General features: G+C 38.2%; 1 long non-coding RNA gene across 1 annotated transcript in view; it reads right to left on the reverse strand.

Annotated features, from left to right (window-relative positions):
* Positions 1–3,567: 3,567 nt before the first annotated feature.
* Positions 3,568–23,562, reverse strand: part of LOC116508880 — a 32,972-nt gene continuing 12,977 nt past the window's right edge. The window contains exons 2-3 of the long non-coding RNA XR_004255434.1: positions 22,578–22,706; positions 3,568–3,646 (exon numbers count right to left, since the gene is read on the reverse strand). This is a non-coding gene — a long non-coding RNA (uncharacterized LOC116508880). The remainder of the gene's footprint in view (positions 3,647–22,577; positions 22,707–23,562) is intronic.

Here is a 23,562-nt window from a genome sequence, read left to right on the forward strand (position 1 = left end):
GGTCGAAAGTCAGCTGTGGGTCCAGGAGGACTCCCAAGTTGCGAACCCTGTCTGAGGGGTGTAAAATTTGACCCCCCAGCCTGAGTGATGGAACATTGGCCAAATTATTGGGAGGGAAACACAACAGCCACTCGGTCTTGTCTGGGTTGAGTACCAGTTTGTTAGCTCTCATCCAGTTCTTAACGGCCTCAAGACCCCGGTTCACAGACAGTAAAGTTTTAATATTACAGGTGAATTACAAGTGAAAATTGCAGTAACGTTCTACAGTGTACACAGTTCCCTAATCAAGGTTTCATCTTAGCCATTCTACTAGGTCAGTTTCCACCCTCTGAATGTAGTCAATATTTCCTGGTCACTGAATAAGTTCAATTTTCAATGAAAGGTTTTATCTCCCTACTCTTTTAAATCATGTTTTTCCCCCCTCAGAGTTTTTTTTTCTGTAAAACTTCAGGGTTGCCTCAGGCTTTGTTGCCTTGGTTGATGCTACATAATCAATGACACTCACAGCCTGAACGTTTGAAATCGGGAAAATGATAATAGACAAAACTTTTTTTTTAAATTAAATGAGGAACACCAAGCCACTAATTTAGCAAGATGCCTCCATCGCGCATTGAAACGAGTTTCAAATTTGTGTAACTGTTAATGAGAAAACTAGAGTTCTGTGACTGATTTCACAAAGGATTATTAGGACCCTCATAAAACTACAGTTGCCAGAATTGTTTAAAGGAAGCAATGATTTCAGTCTAGTTTTCCTATCAGTTAAAAGAGTCACTCTCGAATGTCTCTTCAGATCCAGAGGGGGAAACAACCTAATTATACAGTCGAAGGCAAATTGCAGGAGACTACAATTCAAAAATTAATTCTGGGAAAAATAGCTTGGCTAGGACAGATAATTCCCAAGTCATGTGTTTTTAGTTTTTGTTAAAGCCCAGAGGCTTTAGTCAACAGTAATGGATGTTAAAAGTTGATTCATTCCTAATAATGCTATCTAAGGCTCTTATAAATGGTTTTTCAATACTCTGGTTCTTCAACCATGTATTTTAGCATATAATATAGCCGTTATACAGATAATAAATGTCAGTGTGATATGGTGGTTTAAGTGTTAAACCAAGAATAAGGAGATACAGATTCTAATCTACTTTTAGTCGTTGAAGTCCACTGGGTGATTTGGAGCCAGTCATTCTTTATTTGCCCAACCTACCACAAGGTGTTCTTGATGTGAGGGGAAATTAGGAAGACAGAGTACTATACTTTCTAAAATGCATTCCTAAATGAAAGGCAGGAATGCATATAACATATAGAAAGTATTTTTATTTCTTTATAAAATGTTTAGGCCACTTCACTCCACAACCACTCTGAATAGTTTCACAAGATGAGAAAACAAAATAAAAGAACAGGAATCCTATGAGAACAAATACATGGGGCAGCTCTACATGGGGCAGCCCTTGAAGAGTATTCGGAGACTTCAACTCATCCAGAATGCAGCCACGCGAGCGATTGTGGGTGCACCTCGGTACACCCACGTTACACCTATCCTCCGCGAGCTGCACTGGCTACCGATCAGTCTCCGGATACGCTTCAAAGTGCTAGTCGTAACTTATAAAGCCCTTCATGGTATTGGATCTGGGTACTTGAGAGACCGCCTGCTGTCAATTACCTCCCAAAGACCCATTAGATCACACAGGGTTGGCCTCCTCCGGGTTCCGTCTACTAGCCAATGCCACCTGGCTACTACCCGGGGGAGGGCCTTCTCTGTGGCAGCTCCGGCCCTCTGGAATGAACTCCCCGCAGGGATTTGGACCCTCACCTCTCTCCAGGCCTTCCGAAAAGCTGTCAAAACCTGGCTTTGCCGGCAGGCCTGGGGTTGATGAGTTCCCTCCCCTCTCGACTTGTATGGTTGCGTGATTCTTGCTTATTTTAATTATCTGTATTCTGTTTTATGTTCCCCCTTTTCCCTTTTTGAATTGTTCGCCGCCCTGAGTCCTTCCCGGAGAAGGGCGGCATACAAATAATAAAATTCAATTCAATTCAATTCAAATAAAAAAATACAAATAAATACAAATGAAATAAAAGCAAATAACAAGGCACCCATTCACATTACCCCACGTAGTTCAAGGACTACAAAAAGCAAAGTTTTTAGGGCTTACTAAAAGGTGGGCAGTAGTACCTCTGAGAGAATATTGTTCTTGTTCCAGAGGACAGGTCCTTCAACAAAGAAGATTCATTTCTTGGCTCTTGCTCAAGGACATTGTTTGATCAAAATAACCCAAAACAAGTCAGCTTTGTATGATTGAATAGGCTATGAGAACCAAAGTGAGCCACACTACAAGAGCCACACAGCAACCACCTCTGGGTCAATTAATACTCACACAATGTATGGAAGCTGTGACATGAGTGGCAAAATTATCATTTATTGTCAATTGCAAAAATGTACATTTTCAAATAGGACCAGTCAAATGTGCTTGTCCATCAATTCTTTCCACAACCATTAGTTTCTGTAATACCAGTAAGTGTGTGGGCAGTTCAAACTATTACACTGTGGCTTCATCTATGAAATTGACATTTATGTCCAAAACTATAAGAAATGAGAGTTACATTTCAAACTCTGAGGGTGTATGAAAAGTAAGAATAACATGCATTTTCTTTTAGCCATCTGTTTGAGCTCTTAATCTTTGAAGTCCCTCAAAGGATAGCCTATTAATTTTTCCAAAGGTGAGGCTTTGTAGGATTTCAGGCACTTGCTTGCTACATGGCCTGCAATTCCACAGGTGCAGCACTTTGTGCCTAACACAGAAGTCTGTACGGTATTTTAGAAGTGCTAGGTTTCATGGGGGTAGAATCATAAACTGAGAGTCACCATCTCGGTTTTCTGTCAAGTAGAGAATTATTTTTATTGTTGCATAGATTATCCACTGCTAGCATCTGAGGACCTTACAGGAAACAAGATGAGGATGGGAGTTGGGGTGGGGAATAAGGGTGTAGTAAAAGGAGCCCTTGTGGATTTTTTAAGGGGCAATGCTCATCTCCATTTCAAGGCCATTGATCTAGCACTGTCTGAAGTCATTTCCACAGTGATATGATGTGCCAGAGCATTATACCATCCCACTGGAGTACCGTAGTACCTATTAATCTACTCACATTTGCATGCTTTTGAACTACAGCAGATTGGCAGGAGCTGGGGCAAGCACAGGAGTTCATCCTGTCATGTGGTACTCAGGTCTTGAATCTGGGCTATCGGCTTTCCAGACGACAAGCCCAGCTCTGTAAACTGCCTAGAGAGAACTGTAAAGCACTGTGAAATAGTATATAAGTCTAAGTGCTATTGCTATTCTTAACTGCTGAGCCACCAATCTCTGTAGAGAGACTGTAAAAACCTCCTTTCCTTATTCTTTCCTCAATGCCTCAAATCTTCCACTTGCCATTCAATTAACAAATTCTCCATATTCTGTGGTGTGTCTTTTCCCACCTCATCTCTTGGTTCCTCAGAAAGTCCTTGTAGTACTGGTGATCACAGCAAGAGCATTCACATCTATTGAATAATTCTCACAAACATTGAGTTTACCTTGTTGCAGTTTTGGAATCTCTCAGCTTTCTATAATTCTTCTACTTGAATCTTCAAATGCAGCTCCAGGATCCTGTCAGGAGCCTGCAAAATCAAAATCATTTGACATCCTATATTGAAAAAGAATACAATATTAAAATTCCATCCAACAATCATGAGAAGCAGTAGTGGCAAAAAAAATGGGTTGATTTTAATTATGAATACAGGGAGTATCAATAAATGCAATCTATAAAAACAAAATCTATTTTAGGACCTTGCATAATTTTTAAAAGTGAGACTCATTCCTAAGAGAATAAAGTTTAAGAAAACTGTTTAGTAATGAAATAATAATGGAATCTCAAAATATGTCAGAGTTTCTCCTTGCTACATCTTTAACCAGTGTTTCTTAAACTTGGCCACTTTAAGATGTGTGGATTTCAACTCCATGCCAGCTGGAGAATTCTGGGAGTTAAAGTCTACGCATCTGGACAAGGTTGAGAACTTCATCTTACACCAAACAAAATCAAGGGTGTATGTGTGCATGGAGTCTATTAAGTTTCCCAAAGTATAGTATTTTTTTTTCTGAACATCTTCCATTAATAGTTTTACAAAACACAGGATAACAGAGTTGGAAGGAACTTGGAGGTTTTCTAGTTCAATCTCCTACTTAAGCAGGAGAACCTATATTATTCTAGACAAATGGCCATCCAATCTTTTTTAAAAAACATCAATTGACTTCTTGTTATTAGATAACTTTTTGTTATCCCTTTCCCATTCCAAGAGTCAGGTTATATTCCATCACATTTACGTGTTAAAAAAATTGTCTACCCTTTGAGACAGTGTTGGAAGACCCAACTTTGTAGCTTTATTTCATCATTACATTGACATCATGATGGCCTTAGTAAAATCCTCAGATAGGTCCTGGGCTTTCATTGAGATCCTCCTTTTGTCATTTTGCTGATTTTGATCCCCAACCTATTGATACCACTGTCCATAGAGTTGTTATGGGAGAAGGGGAGGCAGAGAGTAAGAATGCCACTTTGATCACCTTGGGGACTAGACAAGATTAAAAAATGAATTGAACTGTTTTGAATTATCTGACATCAGTGTATGTCAGCTGTGTCCAACATTGGCAATTTTAAGACTAGTTGGCTGGCTGGCTGGTTGGAGAATTCTGGGAGTTGAAGTCTTAAAGTAGCCAAGGCTGGACACCTGTGGTTTACATGGCTTTGTGTCTTGCTTCTTAAATTTGTTTCATATTCATAAATAAGTGTATTGACTCATACATCACATTCTACTTTTATAAAAGTGACAAATATATCACAAAGTTAACCCAACCAATTGGAAATCCTGTCCATATCAATCTACATAAGTGAAGAATTTAATCAGTGATACTATCCTGTGATATTTCGTATTCACTTCATAAGTGAATATCTGTATATCATAGTCTTTTCCTTTAACTCTAACTTAATTACTAAATGTGGAACAGTGGAAATCATATGAATTTAATCTGCTAAAGGTTCATAAATATCTTTACCTGCAATCTTTTCTCAATCTATTTTAACCTGTTGATACCTGTTTGAATTCCAACAGAACATTTGATTAAAACTGACAAGGATTAAAGCGAAGGTTTCAATATCCTAATGGTGTCACTTCAAATACCTGCCGGCATCTCAGTGATCTGAGGTAAAAAGTACAGCTTTCTAACAAGGCAATTTAGTAGAAACAATGAGTACCAAAGCCAATTTCATTTAGACCATTTTAAAAGGAAAAAAATTAGGATTCCTTGTACGTATGTCAAATAAAAGCCAGAAGTCTTGTGCCAAATTCTTGGATTCTCTGACATGGATATTTCCTTTTGAACTGTTTTTCTTCAGATACCTTATTTCAATTGTTTTGGAAGATGCATCTAATCCTCTGTTGTTTTTTTGATTAAACATAAATTGATCAGGCCACACACCAAAATAATTAGCCATATAATTTATCAGTGTGTGTTTCATGTGTCCATAATGGCAGGATTAACAGCTTCCCAAGCTACAGTATACATTTTGTTCAGTACTTGAGGTGTTTGCTTTTCTCTTTTCATATGAAATTCAGCAAAAAAGATTATCCTCCTTTTTTCCTAAACACCTGAACTTTATTGGTTGTCATTGAAAAGACAGAATGCAAGAAGGAAGGTATAGTTCAAGGGTAAAATACTTCAGAAGGGAGGGAGGGAGGGAGGGAGGGAGGGAAGGAGGAAGGAAGGAAGGAAGGAAGGAAGGAAGGAAGTATTGGAGAGTTTTTATAGTATAATTTATAGTATTTGTTTATTTGTATATTTCAAATTTTAAAATGGTGATGGAAGGAATGTAATTTATTCAGGGACAAAAATGGTGCCAAACCATTCTCATATTCATTAGATGTCTGAAGATATAATATATGCAATGAATCTGAAAGAGGTTTATGGAATCCAAAAGTGTTTGGATGCATAATTGGACTGAAATTAAATGGCAATGAATGTATTTTTAGGACTTCAGAACTGAGCCCCAAACAGCAAGAACACTTTCTCTAAACTTATTATAATTTGAAACCTTAACTACCAAGAGTCATTGATACTACTCTGTGGGCAGTTTACTAATTCTACAAGGATAGTTCCTATAGCAACCCACGGCCACTTTTCATCTGGCAATAACATTTTATGATTTCCCCCAAAAAAACAACAACATTTCTGCGGCATTTGCAAAGCAAGGCTTAACCATGATAGATTTTAAAAAATCAGACATGAAGTACAAGAATTGAGAATTGAAATAGCCACTATAGCATGATGGGACAGAAGCAAACATAGGGAATAAAATTTTAAATGTAAATGTTAAATTCTCTTTTACTGGCAATTTTAAATTTATTTACAATGCTTGTAAACAAAAATCTTCAAAGTTTTGGAAGGGAGAGCATTAATCAGTTCAATGAAATGAATTCCTAAGTGTATTTGGTTCAAATATATCCATTTTGATCAAAGTTACAAATTCCACTATTTATGATTCTTGCTTTTTTCCTTCCTATATATGATTTTGATGACTGGCATAAAAAAGCCAATGGATATTTAAACCTTTCATTGAACCAGACAATTATTTCAGTAACCAAAGTTTAACTACTCCAACTTTATCCATTTTGTTGTCTCCAAATGGTTCCTAGTTTCAAAGCAGCAAGAAAGCTTCAATAGAACAATATTTCCTGGAAAGTCTGAGGTCGTCCTGTTGGATAAAGCCGGACTAATCCATATAAACAATAGCTTGCCATGATCTCAGGCAGTGGTATTACCACTAGGAGAAGTTCTTCCAGTTGTATTTATTGAGAGAGTTTGAACCAAAATCAGGAATTGTGTTACTGGTCTTCTCACTTGGTTGTTAAATCATGTTCCCATCTTTTTCTCCTTGTTGTACATATGTAGTTAAAGCCTGACCAATAAACCCTGAACTATATCTGATGAAGGAAAAACCTATCTGGCACCATCTTCATTTTATCAATAGTTTTTTAAATTATTGTGCCTGATGTTTGTGATTATGGTGAGAGACTTATAACTGATATTTTAAACTTTTTCTTTTTTTTCCCCAAAAAGTAAGGCCACTTTTTCCTATGATTTTTTTTTTTTTTTTTTTTGGATTGGGGTTTTGGTTTTGTTTCTTGCCATCCATTCCCTATTTAGGGGCTCCAGCAGATAAAACCACCAAATTGTCACTTATATAAATCTAAACAACTACTGAATATTAAGATTATGAAGTTGATTCCAAAAGCAGATAATTTTTAAACCTTTTGCCATAGGATAGTGGCACTCTCAACCACTAAGCTGCAAAGAAAACGTGAAAGGCTTTTGGTGGAAAGAATTTAAGAATCCCATAATTCTGAAACATCTTTAAATCCACAGGCTTCACATTTAAAACAGCAAACCAATAGTTACAAGAAAACTGCATCACAAAACCGTGTATTTAGATGGGGATGGGAGTCAATGATGAGTTAATTGAAGGGGAATGTTTTATTTGGGGGTCTTCCGTCCCCATTAACAAACAAACGCCTGCTTGTGGTTATTAACTCTTGAACCTTACACTGGAAATATGTGCAAAGTGCAAACACTCCAACATTACCCTTTGCTTTGAACAACCACCTGCTGCTCATTAGAAGAACCATTGTTAATTACATGCAATTATTATCTATTATTATTCAGAGGCAATTATTTTGTTTAATAAACACATATTCTCCATACATTTAGTCTCTTTTTCTATGTATGATGTGGAAGCAGTGGTATCAATGGCTATGCGTATGAAATTATTTTGAGCGAAACCTGACTCCCTGTACCTTTATGAATATAATTCCTTTTCAGGGTTACATAATGAGTTTGATAGTACCTTTTTCCTGGGTATTAATGCAACTTTGCAGTCATTTCTAAAATCTTTGTAGTGACCAGTTGCCTTCCAACTAAAAATTAGCTAGATCTAATTCCTCCTCCTCCTCCTCCTCCTCCTTCTTCACCCTCCTCCTCCTTTCCTTCAAAGACAGTCTTGATTCCCTGGTGACTGCATGGATTAGTTCCCCTTGGTAAGAACTTAGTAGTGTTTGACATTGCCTACTTACTAAGATTGAGAGAGAGAAATGGCCAAAGGACATCTATCTGTCTTTGTGCCCAAGGCAGGACTAGAAGTCACATTCTCCTAGTTTCTTAAGCCTGGTTACTTAACCACTACTCCAATCTGATTTTCTGCTCAGATTCTTAGTCCTGGTTCACTATCTTTATTTATTTACTAGCTGATAACCTAGCACTGCCGGGGTATTTATTTATACCAACCCTCATTCCATGAACGTCACTGCAATTTCTAATGTTGGATTTTCCCCCTTACCATATGGAGCCCCCTTGTGGAGTACTGTGAGGCTGCTACCATGGCAATTCCACAGCGCTGTACAGTAGAAGCAATTTTAAGGCACAACAGGCTATATCTTAAAAAGAACACACATCCCAAGAGGTGTTATTGGTGACTAGCTCCCAGAGTATTTGTTTCCAGAAGGTAAGTAATCTGTGTACCAAGTTTGGTTGAAATTGCTCGAGGCATTCCGGAGTTATGCTGGAACACACACACACACACACACACACACACACACACACACCAATAATGCACAGTATTCATGTCAGCACAGTCATCAACATAAACAACCTGCATTCAGTGAAGAATTTTACTGGCAGAATCCTTCAGCATTCAAAAATCCAACCAAGGCACGTTATTTAAAATGCAACTGGCAGGTACTCACTGCAGGCTTACATATCATGAAGGATAGCAGTGCAGTTTATTTTCTTACAGTAACTTTCCATCAAGTATGTCAAAGTTTCTACTACATCAGTACTGTCATCTGTTGGTGATGTATACCACTTGAGGTATTACTTTTCATTCACACTGCAGTTTGGCTAGACAATTTTACACCGAAGAAGTACAAAAAAATGAAAAAGAAAAATCATTGAAGAATAAAATGATTTTTGTTCATTATTTCTTTCATAAACTGGGGTTTTTAAAAGCATTCAATTATTTGAATGGTAATCATCCAATTCTGGTTTGATTTGGGTTAATTAGATAGTATTTGTTGTTTAAAAAGAACATTATTTTTTCATATTTGTAAATAATCCTTTGTCTCTTTTCCTAAAAGGCAGCTAAGGAAAAATTAAAGCAAAGATGAAACATATCTTGTTTCATTAAAATTGACTAAACATTAAGAGTGTTTGTGATTATCTCTTGAACAATACTTTTTTAAGATAAGAGGAATCAAAATTCTCAGGAGAAATATTATTTCTATGCTTCATGCAGCAGCATCTACAATCTTTTCTGTAACTTTTTCCATTCTTAGTTTGCACTGTATGCAGAAGCTGCCAGTGAAATTAAACAGAAATATCAACACTTTTAAGATGCATCCATTAAAGTTATATAACACTAAACTGAGGTAAGCATAAAAGGGATCTCCATTCAAAATTGAAATGAAATGTATTTAAATAAATAAAAAATCATACTGATTCACATCCCTCTGTTTGATTTTATGGGTATACTATCACACAAGGGTTTTCGGAAGCCTTTGGAAACTCCTAAATTACCATTATGTTGGAAATAGCATATAATACACTTCCAATTGTTGCTGGACTAAATTCTAAGACATCCAGTCAGCATTACCAAGAGTGAAGGACATGGGAAACTATAATTGGAGATTATACACCAGTGGTAGTCAACCTGGTCCCTACCGCCCACTAGTGGGCGTTCCAGCTTTCATGGTGGATGGTAGGGGTTTATAAATGTTATAAAGTAAAGTTACTTCCCTACTTTATAAATCACCATTACTGTGGAACCGGTGGGCAGTTAAAAAATTTCACTACTAACAGAGATACCAAAGTGGGCGGTAGGTATAAAAAGGTTGACTACCCCTGTTATACACAGAGATTTCTGATCTTTTAATTAATGCAAATATTAACTATTTATTTACAAATTGCAAAGTCTTACAGATAAAAAAATAGTACTGAATCCTTGGTCACACACAAATACATTTTCCCAATTTATTAAAGGCCAATTGACAGCCATTTTTGTCTCCCACAAAACAGTCTTAAATCTCCAGATTTAGAAGCCTGTTTTGAATTTCAACTTGACTAACCCGATTCATTTCCCTTCCTTTAAAGACTGTTAGATCAACATAAGTAGATTTGCCAGAATTATTTCCCTCAACTTTTTCAGCAATTTGGGCCTAGCAATCAGGCATTGGCACAAGGCCGAACAAGATTCTCATAGTACCTCTGCAACCACTTTTGTGTCATCTTGTGACATTTAGAACATCCTATTTTTAATCAACCGTTCCTGGGCCTGAATCAGTTAAGCTGTAGACTTTGACCACTAAATTGTTGAACTTAGGACTTTAACTGACATCTTTAAGCTGTAAACCTTCTTGGGCTTCCTTCCAGGTATTACCATCTCTGAACCACAGAAAGGTCCATTGAATTCATGCAGGTCTAATCCTAAAATGGCAGGTCACGGCCTTGTGTTGTAACTTTCAAGCCATTTGCTTGAGAATAGCAGCTGTGATTACCTCTGAGATGGCTATGAGATTGTGGTCTTATTGGCTTCATGCTTACATACTCCCTGTCCTTCGCCAGCTTCACAGAAATGTGTTTTTCTTGTTCTACATTTAGAGGCAACTGCCTATTATAGAAAGATTGGTGAAATCAAAAAGTCATAAAATGCTATCAAAAGCCAAAGATCCACAAAAAAAAAGAATGGATGTTTTGTTTTCTCACCTTCTTCTATTAAAATGAACGGTAACTAAAAATTCTTATACCAAATAGCAAATTTTTTTTTTAATGAATTCTGTACACTGACTTTAAAAAATATTTTTTTAAAAAATAAAATGTTAAACTTTTATTTAAAAAAATTAAGTAAGAATTTTTAACATGAACTAAAAATTTTAAATCAGAGATTTTAACATCAACTAAAAGTTAGTTCAAAAAGAGGAAACTATAAGAAACCAGGTTTTTTTATATATATATTTCTCTACTGCTTTTAAATGAGTATTTATCCTGCAGGATTTACAGCATACTTGAGAAGAAAAGTCTTGCCGAAAGAAACTCATCAGCATGTTCCTTATGTTTCTTCATAAAAATATTCATACAATCCTTCAGAGATATAAAAACAGCCATGGAACATAAACACACCTTATCAACATGACCTTCTTCTATTGTTTTTATCTCATCTCCAGCCAAGAAACTTAATCATAAAATCATAATAGTGGAAGTCACTGAATAGACTGTTTTGTTCACGCAGCTATGTTTACTAAGTGCAGAATCCACTATGATCACTCTGATGGAGACCATCTGGGTCACTGGTGTCAAACTCACAGCATCACATTGCCATCACATGACTTCGCGACATTTTTCCCATTTGTAGAGCTGGGGTGGGCTTGGCCTGTGCGTGATGCATCCAGCCCATGGTCCGCTAGTTTGACATCTCTGAATTGTAGCTCTGTTAGAAGACTCTACAGCAAAGGACAACTCACCCTCTAATAGGGCAACTTGTATCACTAGCTGTCAACTTGTACAGGCCAAAAGTTCACTTACTAGGTCTTCTAATATGTAAAGTAGCACTTCTATTTCTTCTACTTAAAGAATATGTGCATCTTCTCTGCAGTTGAAAATATGATCAGGGATTGGGAACTGCCTGCTTCCTTTGGGTGAGTTTAGACTGCTATGTGCATACTTCTTCCCATCATTGGGAGTTGCCCTTCATGATAATTTTGGCTTGGGCTATAGGGATGATCCAACTTTTGGATTCCACAGAGGCAGCTGCACCCAAAATATTTGGCTGATTATTTTTCTGAGGTTTTATTCTCATCCCCTTCCCCTCACATATTTGCTTTGAAAACAATCCCCGGGGGACTGTTTGGAATCATGAGAAGGAAATAATAGCAATAGCAATAACAGTTAGACTTATATACTGCTTCATAGGGCTTTCAGCCCTCTCTAAGCAGTTTACAGAGTCAGCATATCACCCCCACAGTCTGGGTCCTCATTTCACCCACCTCGGAAGGATGGAAGGCTGAGTCAACCTTGAGCCGGTGAGATTAGAACCGCTGAACTGCAGATAACAGTCAGCTGAAGTGGCCTGCAGTACTGCACCCTAACCACTGTGCCACCTCAGCTCCTTGTTATAATGTTAGCTGTATTTCCTTTTCACTCATAGCCAGTCATATGATCTATCATGGTTGTCCTCTGCCTTGCAGAACAAGAACACTGGAAGAAGAGCAGAGGTTGCCTGCAGAAGATGAAGCAGCACAGAGGACTCTCACATCAATATATAGAAAACAGGACAAAGCTATCATACAAGTAGTCCTCATCTTACAACCAGATTTGAGGTGGGAATTTTGATTATTAAGCAATGCAGTGGCAAAGTAAGACATTCCATGACATTTAGTGACCACAATCCCAACAATCCCACCCCACCCCAATCCAAGCCATTCTGGGCTTGGTCCCTTTCAGTTCCAAGACTCAATATGGTAAGGGACTGTCTCAAACTCCCACACCCACGTATCTCACCCCTCTCTTCCTATTTCCCCATTTGCACCTTGATTTGTTCGGTAGCAAGCAGACTCAGAACCACACGAATCTGAGACTGCTTGCCATGCCCTGGGATACTGCAGCTGTTCCAATTCATTCCCAACTGCCCTCATCACTCTGCCCTCCATGCCCCAGCTCACCTTTGCTGCTTCGTTTCCCACTGTTATCGAGGGATGCCTGCCCTGGCTGATAGGATATACAGGGCTGACTTCATGCAATGAAACCCACCTCCCAAATCTGAAAGGGCTCCGAGTGCATTGAAATGCTCCTTTTGGGTGCAATCCTGTGATATATAGGACTGGCTTTGCACTGTGAAAAAATGGAAGAAATGCCAAAGGGCAAAGTCAGCTTGTTCTGACCCAGCTCCTCAAACACAACAAACCCTCTGACGTGAACTCAAAAGATTCCTTTATTAGGAATGCCGGCAGTCCTGGCAAAAAGTTTCTCTCATGGGCTAACAAGTCCATCCATCTGGAAGATGAATAGTTCTCTGCAATACCTATTCATCTCTGCCCCCTGCCTTTTATCTTCAGAGCTAGGGTAGGTCCGTCCCCTTCTCTGCCTTCTGCACAGCCGTGTGTCAGGCACTGGACCCAGCTCTTCTTCTCCTTCTTAATCAACCACCTCCAGACCTGGGGCCGTTGACTCTCCATCTGAGGTCTGATGGATGGCCCAGACTCCACCTGTCTTTCTCTCTCTGCCAACTCCATTCCCTCTTCCCCCTCGGAGCTCCTAGATTGCTCTGATGCTAACCCTGACTCCCACATCTCCTCCTCTTCCTCCGATTCAGCTGCTGGAGGGGCTGGTGGCTGACAGTCCACCTCACAGCTTCTTCAAAAGTTCTTTGCAAAGAATACACTTTACCCCGGTTTCTATAGCAGAGGAGGAAGCAAGGGCAAGCCAAGCCTGTTGCTGCTCAAAAACCCAAAAGAAGATGCTTGATCTGTACAGGAAGTTAACCTAGAGAACCAATCAATGTCACAGTTTTTGATCCTGTCTACCTCTGGCCATAAGACTAGGACCTCTAATTGAACTAATTTCCTCTCCAGCTTCCTTCTTTATCTCTTCTTAAAGCAGGAGATCACTTTCCATTTATTTCTTAGAAAGATGTTAATATATTTTTCCCTTCAGGCTGAAGGCGCAGTTCATATGTATCTCAGATTTTTGACTGGTGTTCAAATTAATCCAGCCTATGTGAAATGGCAATTTTGAGGAATACAAATAATGAAGTTATGGCTTATTTTATCTTCATCTTCACTTCAAGAAAATTGCAACTCTAACTTTTGTTCCCTGCATTGTATCTGGTTGTCAGCACAAATAGTTCTGGTCCCTTTGGGTGTTCTACCCAGTTTTGGGATATGCATTTTCAGTTATGTGAGCTTTAGAGTCTCGGAGAGGAAAACTCTTTATAAGCACCCGGTCATCTGAAGAAAGTATAAATGACTTGAAAGTCAATAGATAATTCTTCTTCCAAATGAATTTTTTTCTTTAATAATAAATCACTGATGAGGCACTGCAAAAATGTTCTTTTTTTATGGCTTTCAGAAATACTCTGCTGATACCAGAATTCATGAAGACTAGTGGATTCTAAGAGCTATAGATTTTATACTGAGTGCAGGAAAGTGTTTCCTTTCATTACATTTACAATAAGGAATTAACCCCAAGGGTATCTACTTAATTTCATAATATATAGACTGGAACACGAGTAATGTGAATCTTCTAAAACGCTATAGGGAAGCAACTGACCTTTACTCTCATGAGAATTTTCTGTAAAATATACTGGAGGGGAAATAGTGAAACAAAGATTTTTGAGTTAACATATGCCAAAATATTACTAATTCTGTGCCCTGTATGATAGGGAATTTGCAAACACAAGCTTTGGTGAATTTTTGTACAAAGCATTCTTTTTGGAGCATTTCTTTTGAAAACAACAAGAAAGTAGATCAGGAGGGAAGGGGAGGGGAGAGGGAGGAGTTTTACAGTTGAAATTAGAAGTCCTAAAAGGGAACAGGAGAAAGAGAATATAAGATATAATCCATTCAGATCTAACAAAACAAATGCAAATCTTTTGATAAAGGCAACTTTTGGAAATCAATGATAAAAATGGCCTCTCTTGCATTCCTTATAGCAAAGCCGACAGCAATGGAAGCTGAAACTTACTTCAACACTACTTCTTCCATTTTAAAAAGCAAGAATAGTCACTATACAAGCTTTTCTGCTTTGTACCACTGATGGTGGTCACCCTTGAGGATCATCCACATCATTACCCAGGCAATGGACATAAATTAGTTTCCTTGAGTGCTCGGGAACTGATATGTATATAATCTTACAATGGAGATTTCCCCCTGCAAATATTCATGGTGTTTGTATGGCTATCTAGGGGAAGCAGTAATCAATTTAGATATATGGGTTTTATCCAGAGTATTCAGGTAGGGTTATGGGTAAAATCAAGAAAAGGTCCTCCATTTAGTCCACCAACTAGTTCAGGTGGTGAGGGATAGTTAGATTGGCATTTTCTTTCCCTCCGTATCTACCACAAGAGGAATTCATTTCATCTGTGCAATAAGAAAGGCAGAATTGTTATTCTAGACAAGTTTCAGTGCAACCTTTCTTGTCCACTGTTGCCAGTAAGCAGACATCTTCAGTTATGAGTAAACAGAACAACAGGCAAAGAAACTTTCTTGTTCCATTTTCAAACAATACTTAAGGAATCTGAAATATTGATTTCAGACAATACAAATAGATAGTTTCCAGCTGCAGGACTTTCAGGTTGAAAAAAGATACCAAATCCGTTCTTTTGTCAGTCAACTAAAGAAAAGCTGATGATCTAAACAGATCTCATTTTTGGCTTGTGGATGCTGACCAGAGATGATAATGGCTGGACACATGGGGTGTTATTTATGAAGCTACAGAGACACTTTGTCTTCTTCATAAAAACCAACTATTTACAACTCTACTATGAAGGATCCCTTTGGAACCTGGTTAGAGCAGATGTCAAAGAGAAGTTTCCTAGAAAATGAAAAGTGCTAGGGAAAACTTAGGGGGACAATGCATCAAATATCCCTAGGAAAGAGGAGATGTCAGAATTGCTTGACTAATCATTAGATGCATCAGGAAGACATTTGCTTGATGATTAGTAATTGTAAAGGAACTCCAAGAAGGGGTCAACGATCAGGTAAAAGGCAGAGAGAAAGTAACCGTGAATGCTGGAAGAAATATAAAAGAAGCAGAAAATAAAAGTGATATAATTCAGAATGAGGATATCTTTCACAGTTTTAGCAAACAGTTTATCAAAAGTGTAAAATGATCAGGGTTAGCAATACAGTTAATTAAATATGAAAGCTCACTGTCTTTCCCCACTCCGCTCATTAATCCAAGACCATATTTCAGATCAATATGTAGATTGTCAGTTCCTTCTAGAATGATACCATTTGTTGAAAATACTTTACAAACTATCCTAGAGAAATTGACCATATGTTTTCTCTGCTGTTGGGGATATTACTTAGATGAGCAGAATTTTTTTAAGGTTGATATTTGAATGCAAGGATTCCTGGCTATCCTAGATAACAAGATGATAAAAAAATATGGACTAAATGCTAATAGCAAAAGCACTTAGACTTATATACCACTTCATAGTGCCTTAATGCTTTCTCCAAGTGGTTTACAGTCAGCATGTTGCCCCCATCAATCTGGCTCCTCATTTTACCAGCCTCGGAAGGATGGAAGGCTGAATCACCCTTCAGCCAGTCAGGATCAAACTCCTGGCTAGAGGCAGAGTTTGCTTGCATTTTAACCACTGTGCCATCATTGTTCTAATATTAATATTCTAATATTAATACTGTTAAGTAGATCAGTCAATTGTTAATTAAGCATATTTGATGGATACATACATACATACATACATTCATACATACATACATACATGCATGTAGTTCTTGGCTTACAATCACAATTCAGCCAAGCAAGAAGTCCATATGACCACCTTGCTTAACAACCACAATTGTGGCTCTCTTCATTGCAGTCATTAAGCAATTGTGCAGCTCATTAAACACAGCATGGGGTGCCTCAATATTTGGACAGCCATCTCAAATGGCACATTTCCTTTCCCAAACAGGGAGCAAGATTAAATGATCTCCATGGTTCTTTGTAAATTCCTAAGGGTCTATAAAGATCTTCAAATTATGACACATATTTTTAACAGCTTAGGACACTACTGAAGCACTTTCAATTTCTGCTATATTTCACCAGAATGATAAACAAAGCATAAAATAAAAGTATTTAAAACATTAACTGTGAACATTCTTCTTGAGTACATTCATTTATTCATATACAATATGTTAGCATTTATAAACAAATACGAACTTGCTGGAATACGCATGAGGAATAAAGTAAACTGATTGAAAAAGGGAAATTAGACATAAGATATTTGGCAATATAATTGACCGTACCACTCTTTCCAGAGGCACATTAAGGGAAAGGTTTCTAAAAGTGAACTGAAATCTGAATTAACACATCTGTAGGCAAGATAAGATATGAAACTGGACAATGGATATCTCATGCATGAGGAGAATTTTACAAAAGCCTTGGAAAATGACATCCTTTCACTCTGAACAATCAGGGCATATAATTAACTGCCCACACACAGGTTTATGAAGTCAGGAAATAAAGGGTACATTCTCAATATAATTAAGTGTGAGTCTAATACATATACAAAAACTCATGATCAAATGCTATTTGCAGGATTTTCTTTTCAGAATCACTTCTTGTTCTTGTAAAACAAATTCCAGCATTTGCTGAAAGACTCTAAAATATAGAACTGTGCAGTTCGTAATCTTGAGTAGTTTCCCATTTTGGGGATTTCCAGGCCAAAAGAGTGTGAAAGAAAATGTCTAATAATAACCATTAATCATAATAATTAAATAAAATATTCTGCTCATAGGCTGAATAACCCTGATTCTAGGAGCTGGAGGACAGCTCAAGAAGAAAGCTGTTGACTTCAACAATGTTTAAGTTTCTCAGCAGCACGACAGCAGTAGCACGTACCAGGTGGCTTGGTGGATCAAAATGAAGGCCTCTCTTTTCCAATAGTTTGTTCCCCCTTTTGCCAGACAGAAACTTCTGCCAACCCACAAGCAGGCCATGAAGGTAGTATGATGAGTATTTGTGCTCCCTGAGCAACCAGTAACGATATCTGTAAATATATCTTTACAGCACTTTGGGAAGATTAAAAAGAAATACCATCACATAGTCCAACTAGTAATGGATCCTAGTGGCATGGGGCTACCATCTGGCTTTTCTCTTTGCCAACCCAACTATTTTCAAAAGCTGGCAAGTAGAAATGGAGTGAGGTTCGTAGAGCTGAAACCAGTCTTTCAGATAAAAAGTGTAGAGAAGTAGGTGCAGGAAAAAGTCACAAACCTTTACAGGATTTAAAATAAGTGGCAGATGACCTCACAAATCTCAAACCACAAGTCTGGTTCACTCTAAGTGTTAAATGATCGAATGGTCTTGACAGTGCTATCTTAAAATCTTATCAGGTCATTAATAGTGCAGAGCAGTGGTGGGTTTCAAAAATTTTTACTACCAGTTCTGTGAGCATGGCTTGGTGGGCGTGGCATGGCTTGATGGGTGTGGCTTGGTGGGCATGACAAGGGAAGGATACTGCAAAATCCCCATTCCCTCCTGATCAGCTGAGACTCAGGAGGCAGTAACCTTTCCCTGGAGTGAGGAGGGAATGGAGATTTTACAGTATCCTTCTCTTGCCATGCCCACCAAGCAGGGGCAAACAGAGGTGGGGGCAGGAGCAGTCAGAGATGGTATTTACTGGTTCTACAAACTACTCAAAATTTCCACTACCAGTTCTCCAGACTGGTCAGAACCTGCTGAATACCACCTTTGGTACAGAGATGAGAAGAGCAAGGGCTACATTTTTTCGGATCCTGCCATAATTTTCAGATTAACCCATGAAATTCAAGACCAAGACAAGGCTGCTACATGCTAATTATCAGCTTGGAGAAAATGGATTTTTAAATTATTATTTTCTATCCTGCTGCTTGCTAATAGTGGATGGGTGAATTTAAGGAGTAAATGCATATATAAAAATATACATTTTGCTAACGAATCATCCATCATACTCAGCATATGGTCTTATTATAGCTTATCTCCCTCCCCCTTATTGGAAATACCTTGTAAATTGTATTTTCTGTTGCCAAGTTGGAATCAGGAAATAAATGAATAAGCAAGCAAACATTCAGCATAGACCAATAAAGTCTGCCTGGTTTCTACTGTACCATCTTAGGATGAGTCATTGTAGATCCTCTGCAACTGACTTAGTAAGGGAAGAGAAACAAGTGCTCCATGGTAGCTGTGGCAATAAATATTATATCCTCAAATAAACGTATTCCAATCTGTGGAGCTTTTGATCATCTTTTTTTTCCAAAAGATAAAATGGCGCAAGTATACATTAACTTATTTGGTCTTGTTGTAAGAATGTTAAAGCCACACAGGAATAGCTACTTGCCAAATAATAAGACCAATAAGAAAAACTACCCAATTCTATTCATTTGCCCCTCTGACATTTAAATAGATGAAAAGGTATGGTGGTAAATTTGGAAGTGTAGGATACTTTCCATCACCACATGTTCTAGTGAAAATTCATGTCCATGCTCTGATCTCTCTCTCTCTTTTTTTTTTTAAAAAAATCCATCATTAGAGAGAGATATCCAATGGACCAAAGAAACAAACCACTAACAAATTCATTGTGCGAAACAGAACTGAAATTCAATGTACAGACACCCAGGAGAGGAAGATTAATCAAATTCAGCGACCTTCACTTCTGACTTGAAAAGTTCAACTGATCAAACACATGGGGTTTAGTGACAAATAAATTAAAACTCCACTACAGACTCAAATGCAAGCTTCACTTTTCAATTAAAAATAAAAAAAATATGTACAGATCATTTGCTCGCCGATAAGAGAGGTGGCTGGATTCAGCTACTATTATTATTATTATTATTATACAATTGTATCACAGCGGCCAGTTGTTTTGCTGGATTTGGCATTGGTTACTAGTCGGGCCCCACTCAGGGGCCTAGGATGTCGTAACGTATTGTCGTAATTTGCATGCAGATCCAAGCAGTGCGGCTTTTTGCATTTGACTGATGGTGATTTTGTCAATTTTTAACTGTTTTAATTGTAATTCCAGTGCTTTTGGAATAGCACCCAGTGTGCCGATTACCACTGGAATTACCACTGCTGGTTTGTGCCATAATTGTTGAATTTCGATTTTTAAGTCCTGGTATTTTGTGATTTTTTCACATTCTTTCTCATCGACCCTACTATCATCTGGTATTGCAATGTCTATTATTGTAACCTTGTTTTTCTCAACCAGTGTGATGTCTGGTGTATTATGTGCCAGTATTTTGTCCGTTTGTATGCGAAAATCCCACAAGATCTTGACCATCTGATTTTCGGTGACTTTTTCAGGCTGATGTTCCCACCAGTTTGTTGCTGTTTTAATATTATAATTTTTGCACAAATTCCAATGGATCATTTGTGCTACTGAATTGTGCCACAATTTATAATCAATCTGCGTGATTTTTTTACAGCAGCTGAGTATGTGATCAACAGTTTCATCAGCTTCTTTGCAAAGTCTGCATTTGGCATCATCAGAGGATTTTTCGATTTTGGCCTTAATGGCATTTGTGCGGATAGCTTGTTCTTGCGCAGCCAGGATTAGTGACTCTGATTATTATTATTATTATTATTATTATTATTATTATTATTATTATTGCAGTATTTCAAATCATCAGCAAAAGTATTGGGAAAGAATACTAGCAGTCAGACTGAACATGAAGTTCAGCTCTATTTTGGAGAATAATGGCTAGGTGAAAATTTATACCTGATGCACATAGCTCTCCAATATATTTAGAATAGCAGCTTAACCCTCTTAGGTTGTTGTTTGAGATGTTCCCCACAAAGCAATATCCATAAGACTGTCAATCAATGGGAGAGGTGGCAATAGGTCACCTTCTTCCTGAGGTTTTTGGCTACTACTGATGGGCAATATTGATTGGAGGAATCAAAGCCGATATTTATCTAAGAGGCATCAAGTCATTGTGTGGTATGGAATTTAAGCAATCCATTCAACAATGATCCCTTGAGCTAGATCTTAAGTATTTGTTAGTGCTTTCTCCAGGAATTCAGAGTAATTTATATGGTGATCACCTTTGAGTTTATATTCTTCAAAGTAGTCTTTTGTAGGCAGAATAGGCTAAGAGAAAATAAATCTCCCAATGAGTTTCTATGGCCAAGACTGAATATGGGACTCCTTAAGTTCTCATCCAATATCTTACTGACTTAGCATACTGACTTAGGATACAATGATAATTTTAAATGGGAACAGAGAAAGAATAGAATAGAATGAATAGAATAGAATAGATCAGTCCTGAAGGCCATCTTTTTCTTTGGATCTTCAAGGCTGCCACACTTAGTGCTGTGGGAAACTGGGAGGCAGGATTACAGGGAGTTGCGGGGAATATCTAGCCATAATAACATTCCTTTTCTATGAGAGCCAAGGATATTCGGCCTGCACCTGGAGTAGCGTAATTGGGAGGTATTTCCAGTTGGGACAGTGCATTGATTGGACCATGTGGTGGATATGTGCTGGGGAAGGGACCCGGCCTTTCTTTTGGGTGGGGGAAACCTGGAAGCTTTCAGATTTGGATTTCCCCAGATGTGCCAATATGACATCTCAAATAAAATGGAACTTTGAGGAACTTCTAGCCTTGGAGTCTTCTTGCGTTCGGGGTGTTGTTTGGAACCCTGACAAGAATAGAATAGAATTATTGGCCAAGGATAATAATAATGCAGCCCTACTATATGGGTAAATATATTTAGAGGTAAGACCGTACTGTGGTTATTAGGTGTTAGCAGAGTGATGGCCTGAGGGGGAAAAATCTGTCTTTGTATCTAGTTGTTCTGGCATGCAATGTTTTTTTCCTTGTGACAGGAAAAAATAGTCTTAAATATAGTGATATCCTGAGGAGAGAAATTGAAACAGTTTATGCCCAGGATTTGAGGGATCTGTAGATATTTTGTCAGACTGCTTTCTGACCTGTACACAGGTCCTCAATGGAAGGCAAGCTGGATGCAATTGGTTTTCTTTTGTGCAATCCTAACCATCAGTAGAAGTCTGAACTTGTCTTGTTTGGTTGCTGTACCCAACCAGGCAGTTTACACAGACAGTCTGTACCAAACTAGACATTTCTTACAGAAATGTAAGAAGTTGCCTTTACGTTATGTCAGATCAGCTTAAGTTGATCTACTTTGCCAGCATTTTCTGCAGTTTCTCCATTCCTAGATGGAGATACGATGAGTTGAACGTGGAAACTTTGAAAGGCCAAGTTTGTGATTTAACCGCAATGCTACACAACTTCTCTCCTTCCCAGGGTTGACTTTTAGTCAACTGTGATGTTCATATCTTCTGATGAAATATTTTGCACTCCACATAAAACCATAATAAGTGAGACTAGGCTCACTGTGCCTGGAGGGCGGGGAGGTTCCCCTTTTCAGCTTGCGCACAAGACAATGCATTAATTTATGAATTTATTTTCCTTGTGACAGGGAAAAATTGTCTTAAATATGATCTGTTTCAGTGAGTTTGCTAATTTCCTTTCTTCCTCACTTTGTTATCAAAGTAATACATTTTCTGACACCAGCACACTAGTGACCAGCATGACTAATCATCATTCCATTGTATTTCCACTGTGGAAATAGCTGTTTGTATTGCCATTGTTCTCTCTCCCAGTGAATTAGCATTAGGTCTATTACAGTCCTCTTACAATTTCCAGAATGTGTTATACTCAGCAGAAACATTCTGCTGAATAATGGCAAAAGGTGTCTTATCAGTTTCTTAAACAATTCACTTTTTACCTGCTTTCTGCTTTATCTTTCCCTCTTTAGTCCTGAAGGTCAAGCTAGAAGGAGAATGGAACTGGGGCCTCTGCTCTCTGTGGGATGAGAATTTCAGAAGCTGTACGGTTTGCACGAGCAAAGGGGATTCTAGAAGAAATAAAAAATGGAGATGAAAACAATATGTAAGGTGACATTGTTTTAAGTTTCCATATTTTGGGCTAAGGATTCTCTACTTTTTTGGGAGCGGGGGGATATTCCTGAAGTGGAATTTGACTTGAAAAAGAGGGAGAAGCTCAAAACCATCTTCTTCTTTCTAGTGTTTCAACAAGCCACCTTCCAGCTTGCTTCCCTGGGCACTAATGAACTTCTCAAATCATGAATATTAGAAGGGTAATCATGAATCCATTCATCCCTAAAGGAAACGTATAAAGGTGTTTCTTTTTCTGATGAACTCTGTTTGACTGAGCCCGCACTCCCATATCACTTCTCCGAAAGCAAATCCTAATGAACTCAGTGAGGCATACTCGGAATAGGCATGTACAGGATTGCATTATAATTCCATTAGCCCTCATGCAGCAACATTTTTATTAGGGGAAACCACAGGTCTAGAAATAGTGAGTGAACCTTTGGCTTGTCCTCTAGAAATGCATATTTTTCAAACTAAAAAAGATGCTACATTCGTCTGATGAAGAATTCCAAAGTATGATTAATACTCATGTCAAAGCGAGCCAGGTGAGTTGGCTAGCATATGGATCAATGTGTTGGCAGAAAGGTGGGCACAGACTTGACTATTTTCTTTTTCTGTTTGCCATATGAATTGGAGCAGTGGTGGGTTTCACTTATTTTTGCTTTGCATACGCACATGCGCTTCATGTGCGCATGCACCTTCCACGCACGTGCCCAGCCTTCCACACATGTGCTTTGCTTGCTCATGTGCCTTCCATGCATGCACCTGGCATTAGAAATGTGGCTAAATAGGACAGCAAAGCACCGGGGTGAGTGG

This window comes from Thamnophis elegans, chromosome 5, assembly GCF_009769535.1.
Source record: "Thamnophis elegans isolate rThaEle1 chromosome 5, rThaEle1.pri, whole genome shotgun sequence".
Taxonomy (NCBI): Eukaryota; Metazoa; Chordata; class Lepidosauria; order Squamata; family Colubridae; genus Thamnophis; species Thamnophis elegans.